Source organism: Drosophila gunungcola, unplaced genomic scaffold, assembly GCF_025200985.1.
Source record: "Drosophila gunungcola strain Sukarami unplaced genomic scaffold, Dgunungcola_SK_2 000016F, whole genome shotgun sequence".
Classification (NCBI taxonomy): domain Eukaryota; kingdom Metazoa; phylum Arthropoda; class Insecta; order Diptera; family Drosophilidae; genus Drosophila; species Drosophila gunungcola.
In genome coordinates this window covers 881,278-899,759 of record NW_026453199.1, presented here as the reverse complement: position 1 = coordinate 899,759, position 18,482 = coordinate 881,278, and the positions used below count along the sequence as shown (strand labels likewise).

The 18,482-nt window shown below is 45.9% G+C and overlaps 1 pseudogene; it reads left to right on the top strand.

The window, feature by feature from the left end:
- Positions 1 to 13,022: 13,022 nt before the first annotated feature.
- Positions 13,023 to 17,628, top strand: LOC128263704 (uncharacterized; annotated as a pseudogene).
- The last annotated feature ends 854 nt before the right edge of the window (positions 17,629 to 18,482 follow it).

Genomic DNA, 18,482 nt, shown 5'->3' with positions numbered 1-18,482 from the left:
TGCTGCGCCTCAGAGAACTGGACCGAAATGTTCCGTGACCTATGTCTACTAACCGTTCCGTTTTCCCCTTTCAAGATTTCCGAAATGGGTCTTGCTATTGCTGCAAAGTCCTTTATGAAACATCTGTAGTAGCTCGCCAGGCCAAGGAATGATCTGACTTCAAACACGGATTTTGGTTCCGGGAAGTATTTAATGGCTTTGACCTTCTCTGGGTCAGTTGTTGCACCATTGCTGGTGACTATGAATCCCAAAAAGCTTACGCTCTTTTTAAAGAAGCGTGATTTTTCTACAGACACCCTCATGTTTGCTTCGTAGAGGTTCTTTAGAACCCAATCTACGTGTGTGACATGTGATTCTTCATTTTCAGAAAAAATAATCACATCATCCACGTACACGTGACAAAATTTGCCGATTTGCTCTCGCAAAATGTCGTCGATTGTCCTTTGAAAAATGCTGGCAGCATTTTTCAGACCAAAAGGGAGTCTGCGAAATTCATATTTCCCTCCGTTTACCGAAAAGGAAGTTTTTTCGCGATCACGCTCTGCGAGTATGATCTGGTGGTATCCTGACTTAAGGTCCAAAGTTGTAAAATATTTGGCCTTGCCTAGGTTTTCCAATATCATGGAGATATTTGGCATGGGGTACTTGTCAGGTACCGTTCTTTCATTTAGCTTGCGAAAGTCAATTACTAGTCGCATGTTTTTGTTGCCCATTTCATCAGTGCCCTTCTTGTCCACTACCCATATTGGGTTGTTGTATGGAGACACTGATTTTTGGATTATGCCATTGTCCAATAGATTTTGGATTTCCTTGTTAACAAAATCGGCCGCCCCCATGGGGTACGGATACAGTTTTGCATAAATAGGTTCTTCATCCATTGTTCTTATTGTGGCTACAACTGAAGTGTTATATGGCATTGGGGTCTGCAAATGCCCTTTTTCTGCTTTTAAGCATTTTTATAAAGGCATCTTTGATCACAGGGGGTGCATCAGAGCAATCTACGTTAGTAAAATTGACATCAGCACAGGTATGGAAAGAAATTTCTTCGATTTCCGTACCCCATTTAAGACTCCCAGATTTTAAGCAAAGCGATGCCCCACGTTGGGCGCCAGTAAGTTATTTATAGGTTTACTGCAGTTAGTACCTCGCTGCAGTCCCGTTGTTGATCGCCGGTTTGATCGATTTACGTTGGTATGAGGATGGTGGTTCTGCGTAGCCCTTGTAGGTAGGTGGACGGTCGTCCGGTTCACGTTGATACGGGGATGGTGATTCCTTGTATCTCCTGTAGGTAGGTGGCCGGTTGGCCGGCGGTCAGCTTTCGCCCACTGAAGAGTTATGACGATTACGCTGGAAGGGTAACTGCCCTCCGTTCACTACTGGCCTAGAGACTCAGTCAGTGTTCAAATAATAAATTGTTTAACGGCGGTTGCCGGAGTTCGTTTTATGAGCGATGTGCTCTTTATTGGATTCAAATCAAAACTGAAACTTAAAGCTAACATAATTGAACTTCATAGCGGCCACTCCAATGGGCAGTGCTTGCCGGCTACGCACGAGCATCCGGCCAGACGCTGTATCAGCAGTTTGGCCGGGGCGATGTTTACGTAAACTGTGGTCAACAACTTTGGTTTTGCTGGCCACAGTTAACTTATACATATTATATCCAAAGCTTGAGTGACAAAATCCACTTGGGACAGTGGAAATACTCAACAGGTTTCTTGTTACATTCCATTCATTCCGCCACATATAAAAAACCATATATTGGCATATATTAATATTATTGAATTTTATTTATAAACATCAGTGCGCCATTCCATACACAAAGCAATAATAAACAACTCAAGTAACTTGAGGGCAAACAAAGCATAATAAAATAATAAATACGATATTATATATATATAAAAAATACACCTTAAAAATTGTTTTGGTGTTTTCCAACTAACATTGTTTTTTTGTGTTATTAAGTAGTCATTGGCAAATCCCACAGCTGCGTGACTGTTCTGGATATATACAATTATATTTTTTTGATATATTTCCTATATGCTTTGTTCCAAAAAAATTGCCATTCATTCCATTCCATAAATTCCAGGTTTTTATTTACTGCTTATTAAACCAATTCATATTAAAATAATTTTAGCATCAAGATCAATACAAGTCCATTGATTTTAATAGAATTTTTTCTTTATTTACGGCGAATAGGGGCAATTTCCTGATCCTTATTCTAGCATGCCCATAGGGGATAAGAAGAATTTGAAGACAACCCCGCGGGTAAGCTTAGAGCGACCACGATCAGCGTCCCCTCGCGTGTCTCAGGGTAAACAAAAACCCAAAGCGTTGATATCCAACGCAAAAAGCGACAGCTCCTTAAACGCTCCTGTAGTTCCACAGATTAAAGTCGCGCGATCCAGCGTAAAGATGGCCCAACGCGACGCAGTTTTAGACAAATTTATTTCGATCTCTGGCCGTCTGAGCACATTTGAAGCCAGAATAAACGTTTCAGGGGCTTCAGATTCTTCGGTCCACACGTGCCAAGTTCGTCGTGATCAAAACAAGGCATTATGGGACAGGGTAGAGAATGAGTACGAAGTGTGTTCAGACGCAATTCTTGCGGGGGGCGGGGAGGCGCATGCAATGTTAGAACTTCTCCAAGCCAAATATGAGCACTGCTATGAAGTTTACGAATCCTGTACCGCGAATCTCAGGGAACAAATTGAGCGAGTGAAAACTCAAACGGCCAACGCCAATTCCAACACCCTGCCCATTCCGTTTTCGTCCGGTTGCCGACTACCACCATGCGATACTGAGGTTTTCGAAGGAGACAATTTGAAATAGCTAACATTTAGGGATCTTTTTACCGCAGTTTATGTCAACAATCCTAGGTTGACATCGGTCGAAAAACTTTTCCATCTCAACGCTAAAACTAGCGGTGAGGCTAAGGCAATCGTAGCCAAATCCCCTCTTACAAATGAGGGTTTCGATTCAGCATGGGAAGCGCTTCGAGACCGTTTCGAAAATAAGAGACTGCTAGTAAATAGCCAACTCAAACTCCTTTTTAATTTGGGTTCCGTAAATCCCGAATCTGGCCAGGCACTGAAAGACCTACAGAGCACAATCCAAGGGTGTTTGATAGCGCTGGCTCATTCAAACATTTTCACAGAGAACTGGGACTGTCTCCTGGTATTCCTGTGCGCCAGTAGATTGCCGAAAATGACCCTTTCCTTATGGGAGCAGTCCCTTTCATCCAAAACCGACATTCCGACCTGGGATGAAATGAACACATTTCTTAGCGAACGATACCGAACACTAGAGGCGATTGAGGATATGAAACCCAGCCACAGCAATCACTCTAACGCTAAGAGTCAACCCGTTCCCAGGAAGCTCAACTCCTTCGAAGCCAAGGTAGTTACTAAACCAAAGAATTGCGATCTGTGCTCCAGATGTCTGTGGATGCGCGAACAATCTACATCAAAAAAAAACAGCTTTGCCTAAATTGTTTCGCAAGAGGACATCAGCTACGTGACTGTACTAGCACTCACAGCTGTTTCACATGCCGAGGTCGGCATCATACACTGTTGCATAAAGGCAACCCCGTTTCCCGTGGGTCAACTCTGCAAGCCCTCAAAATCCAGCGGTGCAAGGGGCCGCCAACGGTCTAGAAAATCCGCCCAGTGTGCAGAACTATTTCGCAACCGGTGCTAGAGCGGTTTTGCTAGGCACGGCCATTATTGATATATGCCACTTGGGAACGAACTACAGGGCTCGTGCTCTAATAGACTCGGGTTCTGAAGCAACGTTTATTTCGGAACGCCTGTTCAATCTGATTAAGCTGCCATTCCGCCTTATCCAAGCCCAAGTTTCGGGCTTAAATCAAACCGCTCAGGCGACCAGGCTCTGCCATTTTTCTATTCGAGCCCCTTATAAGCCAGGCCTTCAGCTAGAAACCACAGCTTACGTTTTGCCAGAACTGGCTGGAATGCTTCCGTCGTACCCAATTCCACGAGATGCGCTGGTTGATTTACCGGCCATCACCCTGGCAGATCCAACATTTTTAGAGAGTTCACAGATAGATGTTCTGATCGGAGCCGACATCTTACCGTCCGTGTTGCTGAGCGGCACGCGCACCAAAATTTGCGGCTCTCTGCTAGGACAGGAAACTATCTTCGGCTGGGTGCTTACCGGCCCAGTGTCCAACGCATAAGTCCAAAAGAGGGTAGCAGCTTTCACGACCCAGATAACCGAAACGAGTGGCAGGGTCTTAGAAAAATTTCTCACTAAGTTTTGTGAGGTGGAGAATATACCAACAAAGAGGGTAAAGGAATCCGATTCCTATTGCGAGAGCAATTTTCTCCAAACCACCACTAGAGACGCAAGCGGGAAATACGTGGTAACGTTACCGTTTCGCGAATTCGAACATTTCGGATCCGAATTGGTGCACTCGCGATCCATTGCCCTAGCTCAGCTTCTTAGGAACGAAAACCGTTTGAAGCGTTACTTTCCACCAAAAGAGCAATATGACTCAGTCATTTTAGGGGATTTGGATCTGGGCCACATGAGAGAAGTTCCCCCGTCTTACGATACTCCAAACTATTATCTTCCACACCATGCTGTGATCAAACCCGAGAGCACCACCACCAAACTCCGCGTGGTATTCAATGCTTCTAGCCCTTCAGCAAATGGGACGAGCTTGAACGATATTCTTCATGCTGGTCCAGTCCTACAATCAGATTTAACCATTCAGATCTTGAAGTGGCGTTAATTCCAGTACGTGTTCAGTGCAGACATTACAAAAATGTACCGTCAAATCTGGGTCGATCCCAAGCACACGCCGTTCCAAAGAATTTTATTCCGGAACAAAGAAGGACAAGTAAGCGATTTCGAGCTAAAAACCGTCACCTTTGGTGTCAACTGTGCACCGTTTCTGGCACTTCGCGTACTCTAACAATTGGCAGACGACGTAGAAACGGAGTTTCCTAAAGCAAGCAATATTATTCGGCATTTTATGTACGTAGACGACGTTCTGGCAGGGGCCAATTGCATACAAGAGGCTCGACTTGCTATCAGCGAGCTTTGCCACGCTTTTAACCTCGCCGGGTTCCCGTTGAGAAATTGAACAGCTAATCAGAATAGCATACTCGAAGATATCCCTAACGAGCACCTACTCCACGATGACTTTCGCGATATCAATTCCGAAAGCACTACCAAAACACTTGGCGTTCGGTGGAATGCGACCTCGGACGAGTTCTATTTTGTTCCACCGCTAGTTTCGATTGAATCTACGTATACGAAGAGAGAGGTTCTTTCCCAAATCGCGAAACTTTTTGACCCCGCGGGGTGGCTGTCCCCGTTTATTGTCCGCTCAAAAATCTTTATGCAAGAAATTTGGTTGCAAGAGTTGGGCTGGGATGAAAATATTTTCACAGAAATGAATCAGAGATGGCAAGAGTTTTTGCGCAGTTATTCCGAGCTCAAGAAAATCCGTATTCCTAGGTGGGTTGGTTTCCAGCCAGAGGCGAAGGTCGAGCATCATGGGTTTTGTGATGCGTCGCAGAAGGCATATGGGGCCGCAATAAACTTGCGGGTTGAAGTAGGACATAATATTATGACACATCTGCTTACCGCCAAGACCCGAGTCGCACCTGTTAAAACGGTGTTCCACGGCTCGAGCTGTGTGGGGCATTGTTGTTGTCAGAAATGATCGAAGCTATCCTTCCGAATATGCCAATTTCCAATCCATCGTCCTCGCATGGTTGAACAAACCGGCATGCCACTGGGCCACGTTTGTAGCCAACCGAGTGACCAAGATTACTCAGGTGACGAGTGCTGAGCATTGGGCGCATGTGCGATCTGAGCACATTTCCGCGGACTTAGCCAGCCGAGGCGTTTCGCTGCGGGATCTGGTTCATAGCCAACTCTGGTGGGAAGGACCGGACTGGTTACAACAGCCAAAGACAAGTGGCCAACACAGGGGCTTGCGACTCCAGTTACAGACTTAGAGCAGCGTGCTGTGAAGGTCAATTTCGCAAAGGCCCTATCCGACGATTTGCTGGAACGATTCTCCAAGTATACATACATACATACATACAAACAAACATATATACATACATACATACATACATACATACATACATACATACATACAAAACAAGCGACGCGTCCCAGTCGGAAGTTAGAGAACGCGTTCCAAAAAAAAAAGATTTTTTCATGCTTGTTTTGCAAGCGAAAAAGAATGTAAGAAGCTATAAAGAAGCCTTGTTTATGCATTCTCAAGAGCTTTTGTGAAATCTTTAAAAAAAATATTTAAATGCTCTGTTATGTTGGTGGTAAATGACTTGCTATAATTTTCTTAAAATTAATTCTGTTAAAAATGTTAATATTTAATTTTATTAATAATAATATTTAATATATTTTATATTATATTAAAAAATTTGAAAATTTAATACTGTTTTGTATTAAAAACTCGAAACTTGTGACTGCAGTAAGTTCGAGACGAGTTATTTTGCGAAACATGTGAAGAAACTATTGCGAAAGCAAGACGACGAAAAGGATCGGTTACGATGACGTTCGATTGATCACTAAAATTAATATTTCAATAATTTCTCTTAGAACCTAACTTATGCTACGGTGGCGAGAGACGGGGCGAATTAGCAAGAGCGACGGGCGAAAACTTTATTGGCTCCTGCTCTCGCCCTACAACTAATGATTTAAAATACAATCGTCAAGTGCGCAAACACCGCCCCTTCTGAAGGGACGACGTCCTTCAGCCCAGAACGGGCAACCGGGCCAGTCGGTGGACTGCTCGCCGATACTCCCCCTCCTGCGTCCTGACGTCCGCCACGCGAACCTTGCTATCGGCGCCGGCGTGCACCGCTATTACTCGTCCTATTCTCTACTGCTGGGATGGAAGTTTGTCTTCTGCGACGTCGACGAGCGCTCCCACGACGATGTTGGGCTCCCCCTGGTGCCACTTGGACTGCTGCTGAAGGCTGGAGATGTACTCCCGGGACCATCGCTGCCAAAACCTGTGCCTAAAAGACGAGACACCTCGCCATCGTCGCATGCAGGTCAGGTTGATCTGGTCCGGGAGCGCCGCTGATGGTGGGGCCAGAAGAGGGCCGCCGATGAGCAGATGACCGGGGGTCAGGGCTTTGCCGTCGGTCGGGTCGCTGCTTAGAGCTCCGAGGGGCCTGGAGTTGAGCACGGTCTCCACGCTGGTGAGCAGAGTTCCGAGCTCCTCCGCGGTCAAGAGGTCTTGGCCTACCGTCCGAAGGAACAGGTGCTTTGCAGACTTCACACCTGCCTCCCATAGTCCGCCGAAGTGCGGTGCTCTGGGCGGTATGAACGCAAAACTCGCATCCTTTTTTTGATGCGAATGTTTCGATACCGCTCTCCTGATCCTCCAGACGGGCTCGGAACTCCCTCATGTGGCGACGAAGTTGGTGGCGTTGTCGCACCACACCTTCTCCGGAATCCCGCGACGACTCACGAACCTTTGAAATGCCAACAAGAACGCATCAGTGGCTAGGTCGGACACCAATTCTAAGTGGACCGCTGTGGACGCAAAACAGACGAACAATGCCACGAACGACTTGTACGGTGGCTTACCACGGATACGATACGTTGTGGGACCACAAAAATCATAGCCAAAAATATTGAACGGGCGGAGAGCTCGAAGTCTATCTGCTGGCAAGTTTCCCATAATTTGCGGTTTACAGCGAAAGCAGCGCATGCACGACAGAATGTATGACACAGAGGATCTGACGAACTGTGAGATTTTAGACAGCAACAATAACCGACCCCCAACTCGTAGCAATGTCGAGGAGCACCAATCTAATTTATTTTCCTTTTGAATATTCGTTGCTACCGGTTTTTTTTTTTCGAATTTTACTTATGTCGCCCCTGAATTCGTGAAATTGGATAGCTTCAACAATTTTCTTGAAAGCGAAATCCAGTTCTCTTGGCGAAATACTTTTTTCAAAGGGCTTCGACTGCTTTCTGCACCTTTGAATAAAACGAAAAACCCACACGAACACTCTCAGAAGCTTCAGGTGCGACGAAAAGGACTGACTACGAGAGCTATTGCCGATTTGCGTAGCTCCATCGACATTACATCAGCCGGCAGTTCGAAATGTTTATTTACAGGCCAATTATTTTCTGAGTCTAGCAAGAACGAAGGCCCACCGAACCAAATGGACGTTGTAAGCTCCTCGTGGGAACGTGTCTCAAAATTGCTTTCTCCGACCACTCCTAAATTTCTGCAACCCGGTTCGAAACAAAAACCGACAACGACGAGGGATGGGTTTTAATCCAGTGTAAAGTGATCTCGGAGTCTGTCCGCAGGAAAACATTCTCAATGGGACAATTTAGCAATGGCCTGACACGATTATAGAGATCTGCTAAAAGGTGGGCTGCACACAGCTCAAGGCGAGGCAATGTTTTCGTCTTGAGGGGAGCTAAATTCGATTTGGCGGTCAATAAAGACACTTTCAAAACTTCAGCAGTTTGACTCCGAACGTAGATGCACGCTCCATACGCTCGCATGGAAGCGTCAGCGAAACCATGCATTTGAATCGGGACTTGTGGATCTGTGTTGACGAATCGCGATACCATCTTTGCCTTTGTGACCAAAGGACTCAAGAGGCCAAGTGGGTCGAAAAGTCGAGCAGTGACCGATAAAATATTTCGTTTTGTCGCGCGAAGATCCAGGAAAGAGTCATCCAACCGAAATTGAAAGTAATCTCTAACCGGTAACCGAACCACGCCAAGGGTCTTAGTTACGTCTGAGTCTGCCATAAGTGGCATTACAGCGCTATCAGATGCGGATAGCTCTGGGCAGTTTGAAAACCACTTTGCCAATTCAAAGCCCGCCTCTTGCAAGACCTGAGAATCTTCGTCTCGAAGGCTTTGCAGGTCCTCAACGCATCCGGCGCCAGTCATCAAATCGTCAATATAAAAATCATTCTGAATAACCTTTGCGGCTTTTGGATGAGTTGCTTGCGCGATCTCTCCTAGCCGCATTAAACACCGAATCGCCAAAAACTGTGCTGGCGAAGTTCCATATGTAACGGTGTTTAACTTAAAGATTTTCAGGGACTAGAAGGATCTCGTCTCCTTACTAAGAGCTGGAAGTTTCGGTCAGCTTCGTCCACCATCACTTGGCGATACATCTTTTTGACGTCGGCCGCAAGGGCAAACTTATGCATTCTTAACCGAAACAGAGTCGAGTACAGCTCCTCTTGGATAGTTGGGCCTACCATCAAGATGTCATTCAACGCTACCTGCGTGGAAGTACGGCTCGATGCATCGAAAACTACTCTTAACTTAGTTGAAGTACTTTTTGGGCGTAGAATGCATTGGTGCGGAATGAAATAGTGCGTAGTATTCGGAATTTTGTCATTGGTGGAGGACATGTGGCCCAGTGAAACATATTCCTCCATGAATTCAATATACATCTTCTTCAGCGAAGGGTCCTTTGACAATTTCTAGTGACAAAAATCTACGTTTCGCAACTTCGTATGACGAACCAAGAGTATTTGGGTCATATTTGAACGGCAAACAAACCGAAATTCTACCGGACGACAATCTTTGAGTATTTTTCTCAAAGTGTTGTTGACAGAGTTGTTGCTCAGGAGTATGGACTTTAGCCATGGGCGGCAAGTCCTCCACAGACCAAAATTTCTGCAGGGTTGTCTCAATTGACTCCAACGCATCCTCTTTTATATTATTTTCAGAGTCACATCTCCCTGACACTATCCAGCCGAAAACTGTCTTTTGTAAGATTGGGAGTTCAGGCCCCTGCCTTTTCTGGCCAATAGATAAAAGTTCAAAGAAAGAATCAGCGCCGATAAGCATATCTATTTTTTGGGGCTTGAAGAAGAATGGATCTGCCAACTGAATATTTTCAGGCACCCTACACCCGCTGGTGTTCACCGCTTTATCCGGATGATAACCAGACATATTTTTCATAATCCAAAAATCGGACGACAAATGGCTGTTCCCTACTCGCGACTTCACAAGCGTGTGTATGTTTTTTGTGGCCTGGGCATTAGTTCCACCAATGCCTCGCAAGCTCATGTACACGTCCTCTCTTGTAATTTTGATCCTCTGAGCGAGCTCATCGGTCACAAAGTTTATTTGTGAACCAGAGTCGAGCAACGCTCGGCTAATACAAACTCGCCACTTTTGGTTTGGACGCTCACAACAGCAGTTGCAAAAACGACTCGATTCTTAAGCAGTTAATGCATTAGGGTGCTCTTTTAACGAAATCGAATCTTTGCTGAACTGTTAGGGCTAAGAAGGAAGAGCAGTTTCCAATCTGATGTTCAGCTGAGTTGCAATACACGCATTGAACAGAGTCGTTCCTGGCAGCGACAAACGAAAAGCTCCTATTTCCATTCTTCTTAGGGTTAGATTGGGTCTGCTGAACAGTTTTGGGTTTGGAAGCCTCTTCCGCTACCATGTGTTGGTATCGCCTGTTGAGGGCCGCCTCACATTCGCTCCAAAGTGGAAGCGAAGTATCATCTAACTGTTCTTCCCAGTTTCTTTTAGTTCCTGCATCGACATTGCTCATTACCAGATGTATTAAAATAGCATTAGTAATTAGTAATTAGTAATAATCATCCCCAATAGACAGCAAGGAGTCATACAAGGCTGTGACCGTGTCGATGATGGTTCTCAAGGCTGTAGCTGAAGGCTGGGACATTTTTTGAAAACTATAAAAAGTCGATATGTTGTCAAAAAAAAAAGACAATCATTATCGTACACCCGCTTCAGGCTAGCAAGGGCTTTGGGATAATTTTCCGCAGTAACTTGAAAGGCCCTAACTGTTCCTAAAGCGTCTCCAACTAAACACGAAATCAAATGATTGAATTTTTCAATATCGTGTAAAGTGTCATCTCTGTCAACGAAAGTTTCAAAAAGGCTTATAAAATTTTTAAATTCGGAGTGTTTTCCGCTAAAAGTTGGGAGAGCAACGCTCGGCAGGCGGCATTGAGGCCGGCGATTTCTCTAAATTATTTTGTTTGCCCTTGTTCAGGCCACGAAGGAGCACCCGGTATTCCCGGCTTTCCGCTCTCCCCATCTGCTCTCCGCTCTCACGCAGCTTCCCTTTTCCCCACCACGAAGTCTCCATGAAGTCTCCACTGCGCTATGAAGAGCATTAGAATAAGTTAGAATAGTCAGTTCGATTTACATAGCGAATAAAAGTGGTTGCGCCCACACCCCTACCATCGAAACACCTACGACTCGTCATTTCAACTACAGGACCTGTGCACCTTTCAGGACCCTCCATAGGACTCGGCCACCCCTCTACGTTCATTTTGATCCTTCAGCCGGATATATTTCCTTTGGACCCCGCTTCGGTGGCTCGATCCTCTTCAACATACAACAGCAAGATAAGTACGAAATAAATTATTAATTGCCGGTCTCCAGTAAGTGTTTCGAATATACAATTTCGTCTTACTTTCTGGATGATATTCATATCAAATCAAATTCCGATTTCAATCCGACATTACGGCAATCAATAACTTCAAATTTTCACTTTTCCACTTGCAATTTGTGTGCGGCCATCTTAATCGTTCTCCCCTTTGTGCATATTAATAAACAAAAATTCTAAGTCCAGTTGGCCGTACATCATTCATACATCAACCTGCAATTTTCCAAAAAATTCCTACGAATAAATTTACAAACTCCTAAATTACAAAAAAGTGTTAATTTTTTGCGCGTGCCACAGTGAAAAAATATAACAATTTTCAATTAAAGTGGTCCGGCAATATTGGCCTCCAATCGTTTTTGTTCTTTTTTCACTGTGTAGAGCCTCCACTGCACAAAGTTACATTTTACATTCACATTTACATACATTCTACAGTCCACTTATCTCCAAAACAAAAAAAAATCACAATTACAAACAATAAACATACCCGCCGGCAAGAAATATTAACTATTTTTTCACCTCTCCTGGTAAAAAATTACATGCAACCATACATTTACATTTTTCCCGTCGGCGCTGCAAATAAAATACAAAATTGTCCAATCGCATTTTTACTTACATATTACTCTCTGATCTACTTACATTTTATTCTCTGAGCGAAAATACATATTTATAGATTTTTCTCTGAGCGAGTATACATATTTACAGAGGCTTCATACTTACATATTTTGTCTCTGAGCGAGTATACATACTTACAAAGGCTTCATACTTACATAATTTTCTATGAGCGAAAATACATATTTACAGTGCAGCCTCTTACATATGGTTATTTGACCGAAATACATATATGAACATTTGATTTCAGCTATTCATGGGCGGAGGTGCAGAAAGGAACTGGGGACCTATGTACAAAATCAATATTGGTTTTTTTCTCGTCTGGTTAATTGAAAAATTCCAATTCCAACATTCCGGAAAAGCCCGAGTCCATAAAAAACTCCGAAATACTATTTTTCATGGGCGGAGGTGCAAAAAGAAACAGAGGGCTTATGCACAAAATCAATATTTGTTTTTCTTGTCTGGTTAATTGAAAAATTCCAATTCCAACATTCCGAAAAAGCCCTAATCCATAAAAACTCCGCAATACTATTTTTTCAAATCGTTCCACACACCTACAATTCCGCATTTTCATCCAAACGGAGTCCAAGCAACTCAAGAACACCATTTTTCAAATAGCGCGTTCCATTCCAATCCCCACACCTACAATTCTGCATTTTTTACATCCAAACTGACACAACTCAAAAATACCTTTTTTTCAAGTAGCGTATTCCATTCCAATCGTTCCACACACCTACAATTCCGCAATTTTTTCATCCAAACTGACACAAACATAGTGTGGCGAGATCCACAGCTATTCGCGTGCGTTTTTTGGTTTTAGTATGCCCGGTGGAGACGATAAGAAAAAGGTATCTGCTTCCCCCTTGAGAAAAACCAAGTCCACGCTCTCGCCGCTGGCAGCCAAAAGCTCCAAGTGCCAACCAAGCATCGTGGTGAAGCCGGCTACGCCAAAAACTCCAAGTTCATTAAATCCAAACGCCAAACCCGCTACTTCCAGTTCAAGGGTGACTCGATCCATACAAAAAATGGCTTCAACTGCTTACGAGTTAGCGTTAAATAAGTTCATTGCGGTCTCAGATCGTCTAAGCGATCTCGAAAGCAGAACCAACACTCCTGGGAACGAAACTCCAAGCGTTTCCATGCTCCAAATCCGTCGGGAGCAAGTCCGAGTGTTATGGGACAAGGTGGAGAAAGAGTTCGACGTATGCTCAGAGTGCATTACGGCAACAGGCGAGGATGCAGCGTCCACATTGCCCATTCTCAAGTCAAAGTATAACTACTGTTATACAGTGTATGAGAGATACGCCTCTCAGCTCACAGATATAATCCAACAGGGCACGGCTCCGCCAGCTCAAGCTCAAGCCCCTGCCCAGAACTATATCTCCTCTGGCTGTCGGCTGCCTCCGTGCGACACAGAGGTTTTCTCAGGCGATTACCTACGCTGGCCCACTTTCCGTGACCTTTTTACAGCGATATATATAAATAATCCAAGGCTCACGCCTGTGGAAAAGCTGTTCCACTTAAACGCTAAAACGAGCGGTGACGCGCATGCCATAATTGCAAATTCCCCTCTCACCAACGATGGCTTTCGCTCAGCTTGGGATAACCTAACTGAGCGGTTCGACAACAAGCGATTGCTAGTAAATAGCCAGCTTAAAATCTTCTTCAACCTCCAGTCGATTTCGCAAGAATCTGGGGCAGCTCTAAAGGAACTGCAAGCTACGATTCAAGGCTGTCTGAACGAAACAAGCAATTGTGCTTGAACTTCTTATCCCAAGGGCACCAGCTTCGGGACTGCACAAGCACCCACAGCTGCTTCACCTGCCGCAGTCGCCACCATACGCTGCTCACCGAAGCAACCCTTTTGCCAGCCCTCCAAGTCGGCCTGATGTTCCCATGTCACGACCAGCAACTTCGACAGAAGGCTCAGCCGCTTCCGATGACCAGTCGGGAGTGCAAGTCTGTTTTGCGTCAGGTGCAAGATCGGTTCTGCTGGGGACAGCCATCATAAATATTTGCCACCTGGGTTCGAATTTCCAGGCTCGTGCCCTTATCGACTCAGGATCCGAAGCAACATTTGTGACAGAGCGTCTGTTCAATCTTTTCAAATTACCCTTCCAAGTCGTCCAAGCCCAAGTCTCAGGCTAAAATCAGACAGTGTCCGCTCAGTCCAAGAAGCTCTGTCATTTTACAATCAGATCTCCAAGTAGGCCCGCTCTGCAGTTAGAGACGTCAGCCTATGTCCTTCCTCAACTGGCAGGGAATCTGCCTTCCAACCCAATTCCGCAAGACTTTCTTCGAAATCTTCCCGATTTACCATTGGCGGATCCGAAGTTTTACGAGAGCGCACAGATAGATGTTCTGATAGGAGCCGACATTCTGCCTTCGGTTCTCCTAAATGGGGCAAAAACAAACATCTGTGGCTCCCTCCTTGGACAAGAAACAATTTTTGGGTCGGTGCTCACTGGGCCAGTATCCGCTTCCACCCAGAGTCAGATTGCCACCTTCTCTACGCAAATTTCCCATGCGTACGACAACGGCTTAGATAAAATCCTCACCAAATTCTGGGAGGTGGAGGATCTACCAATAAAGTTGGTAAAGGAATCCGATTCCGTCTGCGAAGAGAATTTTCTCCGAACGACCACGAGAGATGCGAACGGCAGATACGTCGTAACCCTACCTTTTCGCGACCCGGAACATCCAGGGTCAGGGTTAGGGTACTCCAGGTCTTTTGCGTTATCTCAATTTTTGAGAAACGAGCAACGCTTAAAAAGAGACATTCCACTAAAGATACGAAACGACTCAGTGATTCAAGAATATCTTGATCTGAACCATATAAGAGAGGTCTTTCCTACCCACGATTTCGCCAGCTACTACCTTCCACATCATGCCGTACTTAAGCCTGAGAGCACTACTACAAAGCTGCGCGTAGTATTCAACGCATCCAGCCCTTCTGCGAATGGGGCCAGTTTAAATGATATCCTTCATGCTGGCCCAGTCTTACAGTCCGACCTTACCATTCAAATCCTAAAGTGGCGGTATTTTCAATACGTGTTTAGCGCCGATATTGAAAAGATGTATCGGCAGATCTGGGTAGATCCGAAGCACACGCCTTTCCAGCGGATATTGTTCCGTAATCCTGATGGGGACATCCGAGAGTTCGAGTTGAAAACGGTCACCTTTGGAGTCAATTGCGCTCCGTACCTGGCCATTCGCGTGCTTCAACAACTGGCAACTGACGTACAACACAGCCATCCTAAAGCGAGTGATGTCATTCGTCATTTTATGTATGTAGATGATGTCCTAGCTGGCGCCGACTCTAAAGAAGACGCTCGGCTCTCGATTTAAGAGCTACAAAGTGCCCTCAACTTCGCTGGGTTTCCATTGAGAAAATGGACGTCCAATCATAAGGATATTTTGGCTCACATTCCGAGTGACCATCTCCTGCGCTCCGATTTTCTGGAGATCGATGCCGAAAGCACGGCAAAAAACGCTCGGTGTCCGTTGGAAAGCCACATCTGATGAATATTTCTTTGTTCCGCCCGAATTATCCGATGAATCGTCCCTTACAAAACGCCAGGTTCTGTCACAAATTGCCAAATTGTTTGACCCTGCAGGGTGGCTCGCGCGCTTCGCAGTGCGTGCGAAAATCTTCATGCAGGAGATTTGGCTGCAGGACCCGGAGTGGGACGACGAACTTCCAAGTGATCTGTGTCTGAGATGGCAGAGCTTTCTACAAAGCTATTCTGCCTTAAATCGAATCCGCATTCTAAGGTGGGTCTCCTTCCGACCAGAATTTAGAGTCGAGCATCACGGTTTTTGTGACGCGTCTCAAACGGCATACGGTGCTGCGATCTATGTACGAGTGAAAGTGGGGCATACGACTATGGTGCACCTTCTCACTGCAAAGACGCGAGTTGCGCCGGTAAAAACGGTATCGCTTCCCAGATTAGAGCTTAGCGGGGCCTTGTTATTTGCTGAAATGGCAGCAAGTTTTCTTCCGAGTATGTCAATACTCACATCCGAACTCTTCTGCTGGACAGACTCCACCATTGTGCTCACATGGTTAAACAAGCCAGCTTGCCAGTGGACTACTTTTGTTGCCAATAGGGTGACCAAGATAACCCAGTCTACAAAGGCCGAGAAGTGGTCGCATGTTCAATCCGAACACAATCCCGCAGACCTGGCCAGTAGAGGGGTAGCACTTCAGGAATTGGTCGACAATCCTCTTTGGTGGCATGGTCCCGCATGGTTGCAAAAGCCACGCAGCCAATGGCCAAGTCAGGGCGACAATTCCCCAGCGACCGAGCTAGAGAAACGTCCCCTTAAGTCCCACGTCGCAACTATTCCGTCTGAAGATTTCCTTGACCGTTTTTCCAAGTTCGACAAAGCACTGCGGGTTCTCGCTTATGTCAATCGTTTCATCCAGCGATGCAAAAAACAAGCAACACCCTCTGATAAGCACCTGCTAGCTGCGGAAATTTCCGCCGCCGAACGACTACTTATTCTGAATACTCAGCGCAGAGACTTCTCCCATGATTATCACTGCTTTAGTGAAAAGCGCTCTGTGCCTTCTTCAAGTTCTATCCTGAGCATGAACCCGTTCATAGATCAACATGGTCTGATAAGAGCGTGCGGTCGCGTGACGGCCTCCGACAGCCTTCAATATGATGAACGGCATCCAGTTATCCTTCCATATAGCTGCCCACTTTCTCGCCTACTTGTCCAGTTCACTCATCGCATAACCCTCCATGGCGGCAACCAGTTGATGGTACGCCTCATTCGGTCAAGATACTGAATACCAAAACTAAAGAACTTAGTAAAGGCAATAGTAAACTCCTGCAAGGTATGCGTGATCCACAAGAAAAGGCTACAAACACAGTTGATGGGCACTTTGCCGAAAAACCGTGCGTCGGTCTCCCGACCATTTACGTACACGGGAATGGACTTCGCCGGCCCATTCGAAATTAAAAATTATACCGGAAGAGCATGTCTTATAACAAAATGATATGTGTTAGTGTTCGTTTGTTTTTCCACTTAGAGCCTACCTCTGATCTCACGACCGAGAAGTTCCTCGCCGCTTTCGCTGGCTTCGTTTCCTGGAGAGGGTGTCCTCGACAAGTCCAGTCTGACAACGGAAAAACCTTCGTTGGCGCTGCCGCCTTGCTTTCTAGCGACTTCCTTCAGGCTGTAAAAGAGTCTGTGACAGATGCCTATGGTCATCAGCAGCTCACCTGGCAATTTATACCTCCGGGAGCCCCTCACATGGGAGGCCTATGGGAAGCTGGTGTTAAAAGCTTTAAAGCACTGTTCTATAAGTCCACAGCCACTCGAAAATATAATTTCGAAGAGCTTTCGACGCTTCTGGCAGAAATTGAAGCTTGCCTAAATTCCAGGCCACTCTCCCCTATGTCCGAAGACCCTACCGAACTATTGGCCCTGACACCAGGACATTTTCTTGTTGGAGGACCTCTCCTGTCTACCGTGGAACCAGAAGTCAAAGGGGACACCAGGTCTATGATCAACCGCTGGCAGCATCTAAAGGCTCTCCATCAGCAGTTTCGTATGCGATGGAAGGAAGAATACCTTAAAGAACTCCACAAGCGCAATAAGTGGCAGGCCCCCGCGAAGAATCTTCACGTCGGCGACATGGTTGTCATAAAGGACGAGAATTTGCCTTCCAACGAGTGGCGGCTCGGCAGAATTGACTCTGTCTTCCCAGGAGCCGATGGCAATGTCCGTGTAGTAGACATCCGCACGGCACGCGGGGTTGTCAAACGTCCAATAACCAAAGTCGTACTTCTGCCTGTGGAGCCTTCAAAACTTCCACAATAAATTGGCCCACATTTTTTAGTCCTAAGTTATTATCCACAATTCCTAATATGATTTCCCTTTATTCACCTTCATTCATCCATGATCTAGATCAGAAAAATGGCTCCCCGAACACGCACCGAAAAAGCCCTGGACGGCAGACGTACTCGAGGTATTAAATCCTACCGTTGCCGAGTCTGCAAGGGAGTCCATCCTCTACGGAAGTGTAGCAGGTTTCTGAAGCTGAGCGCTGAGAAGCGGCTTCGTGCAGTCTTGGTAAACAAGTATTGCTCGAACTGTCTTGCCCACGACCACTCGAAAGCTGACTGTCGTAGTGGAAAATGCAAGAAGTGCCAACGCTGCTGCATATGCATGAGCGGTCTCATTCTGGGCAGCGTTCGCGCCGGCAAAATCCGCCAAATCGCCCGACGCCTGCGTCAAGGCAGCGCTCAGCCTCCCCTACACCAGCTCCGTCGCTTTCATCGCTGCTACAACGTCACAGCGTCAACGTCCTTCCGACTGCTTCGGTGATGGTGAAGACCGGAAGCAAGACTTTCGAGACCGCAGCTTTAATCGACCCTTGCACACCAGTGAGCTGCATCGACGCTTCTCGGGCCGCCGCATTTCGGTTGCC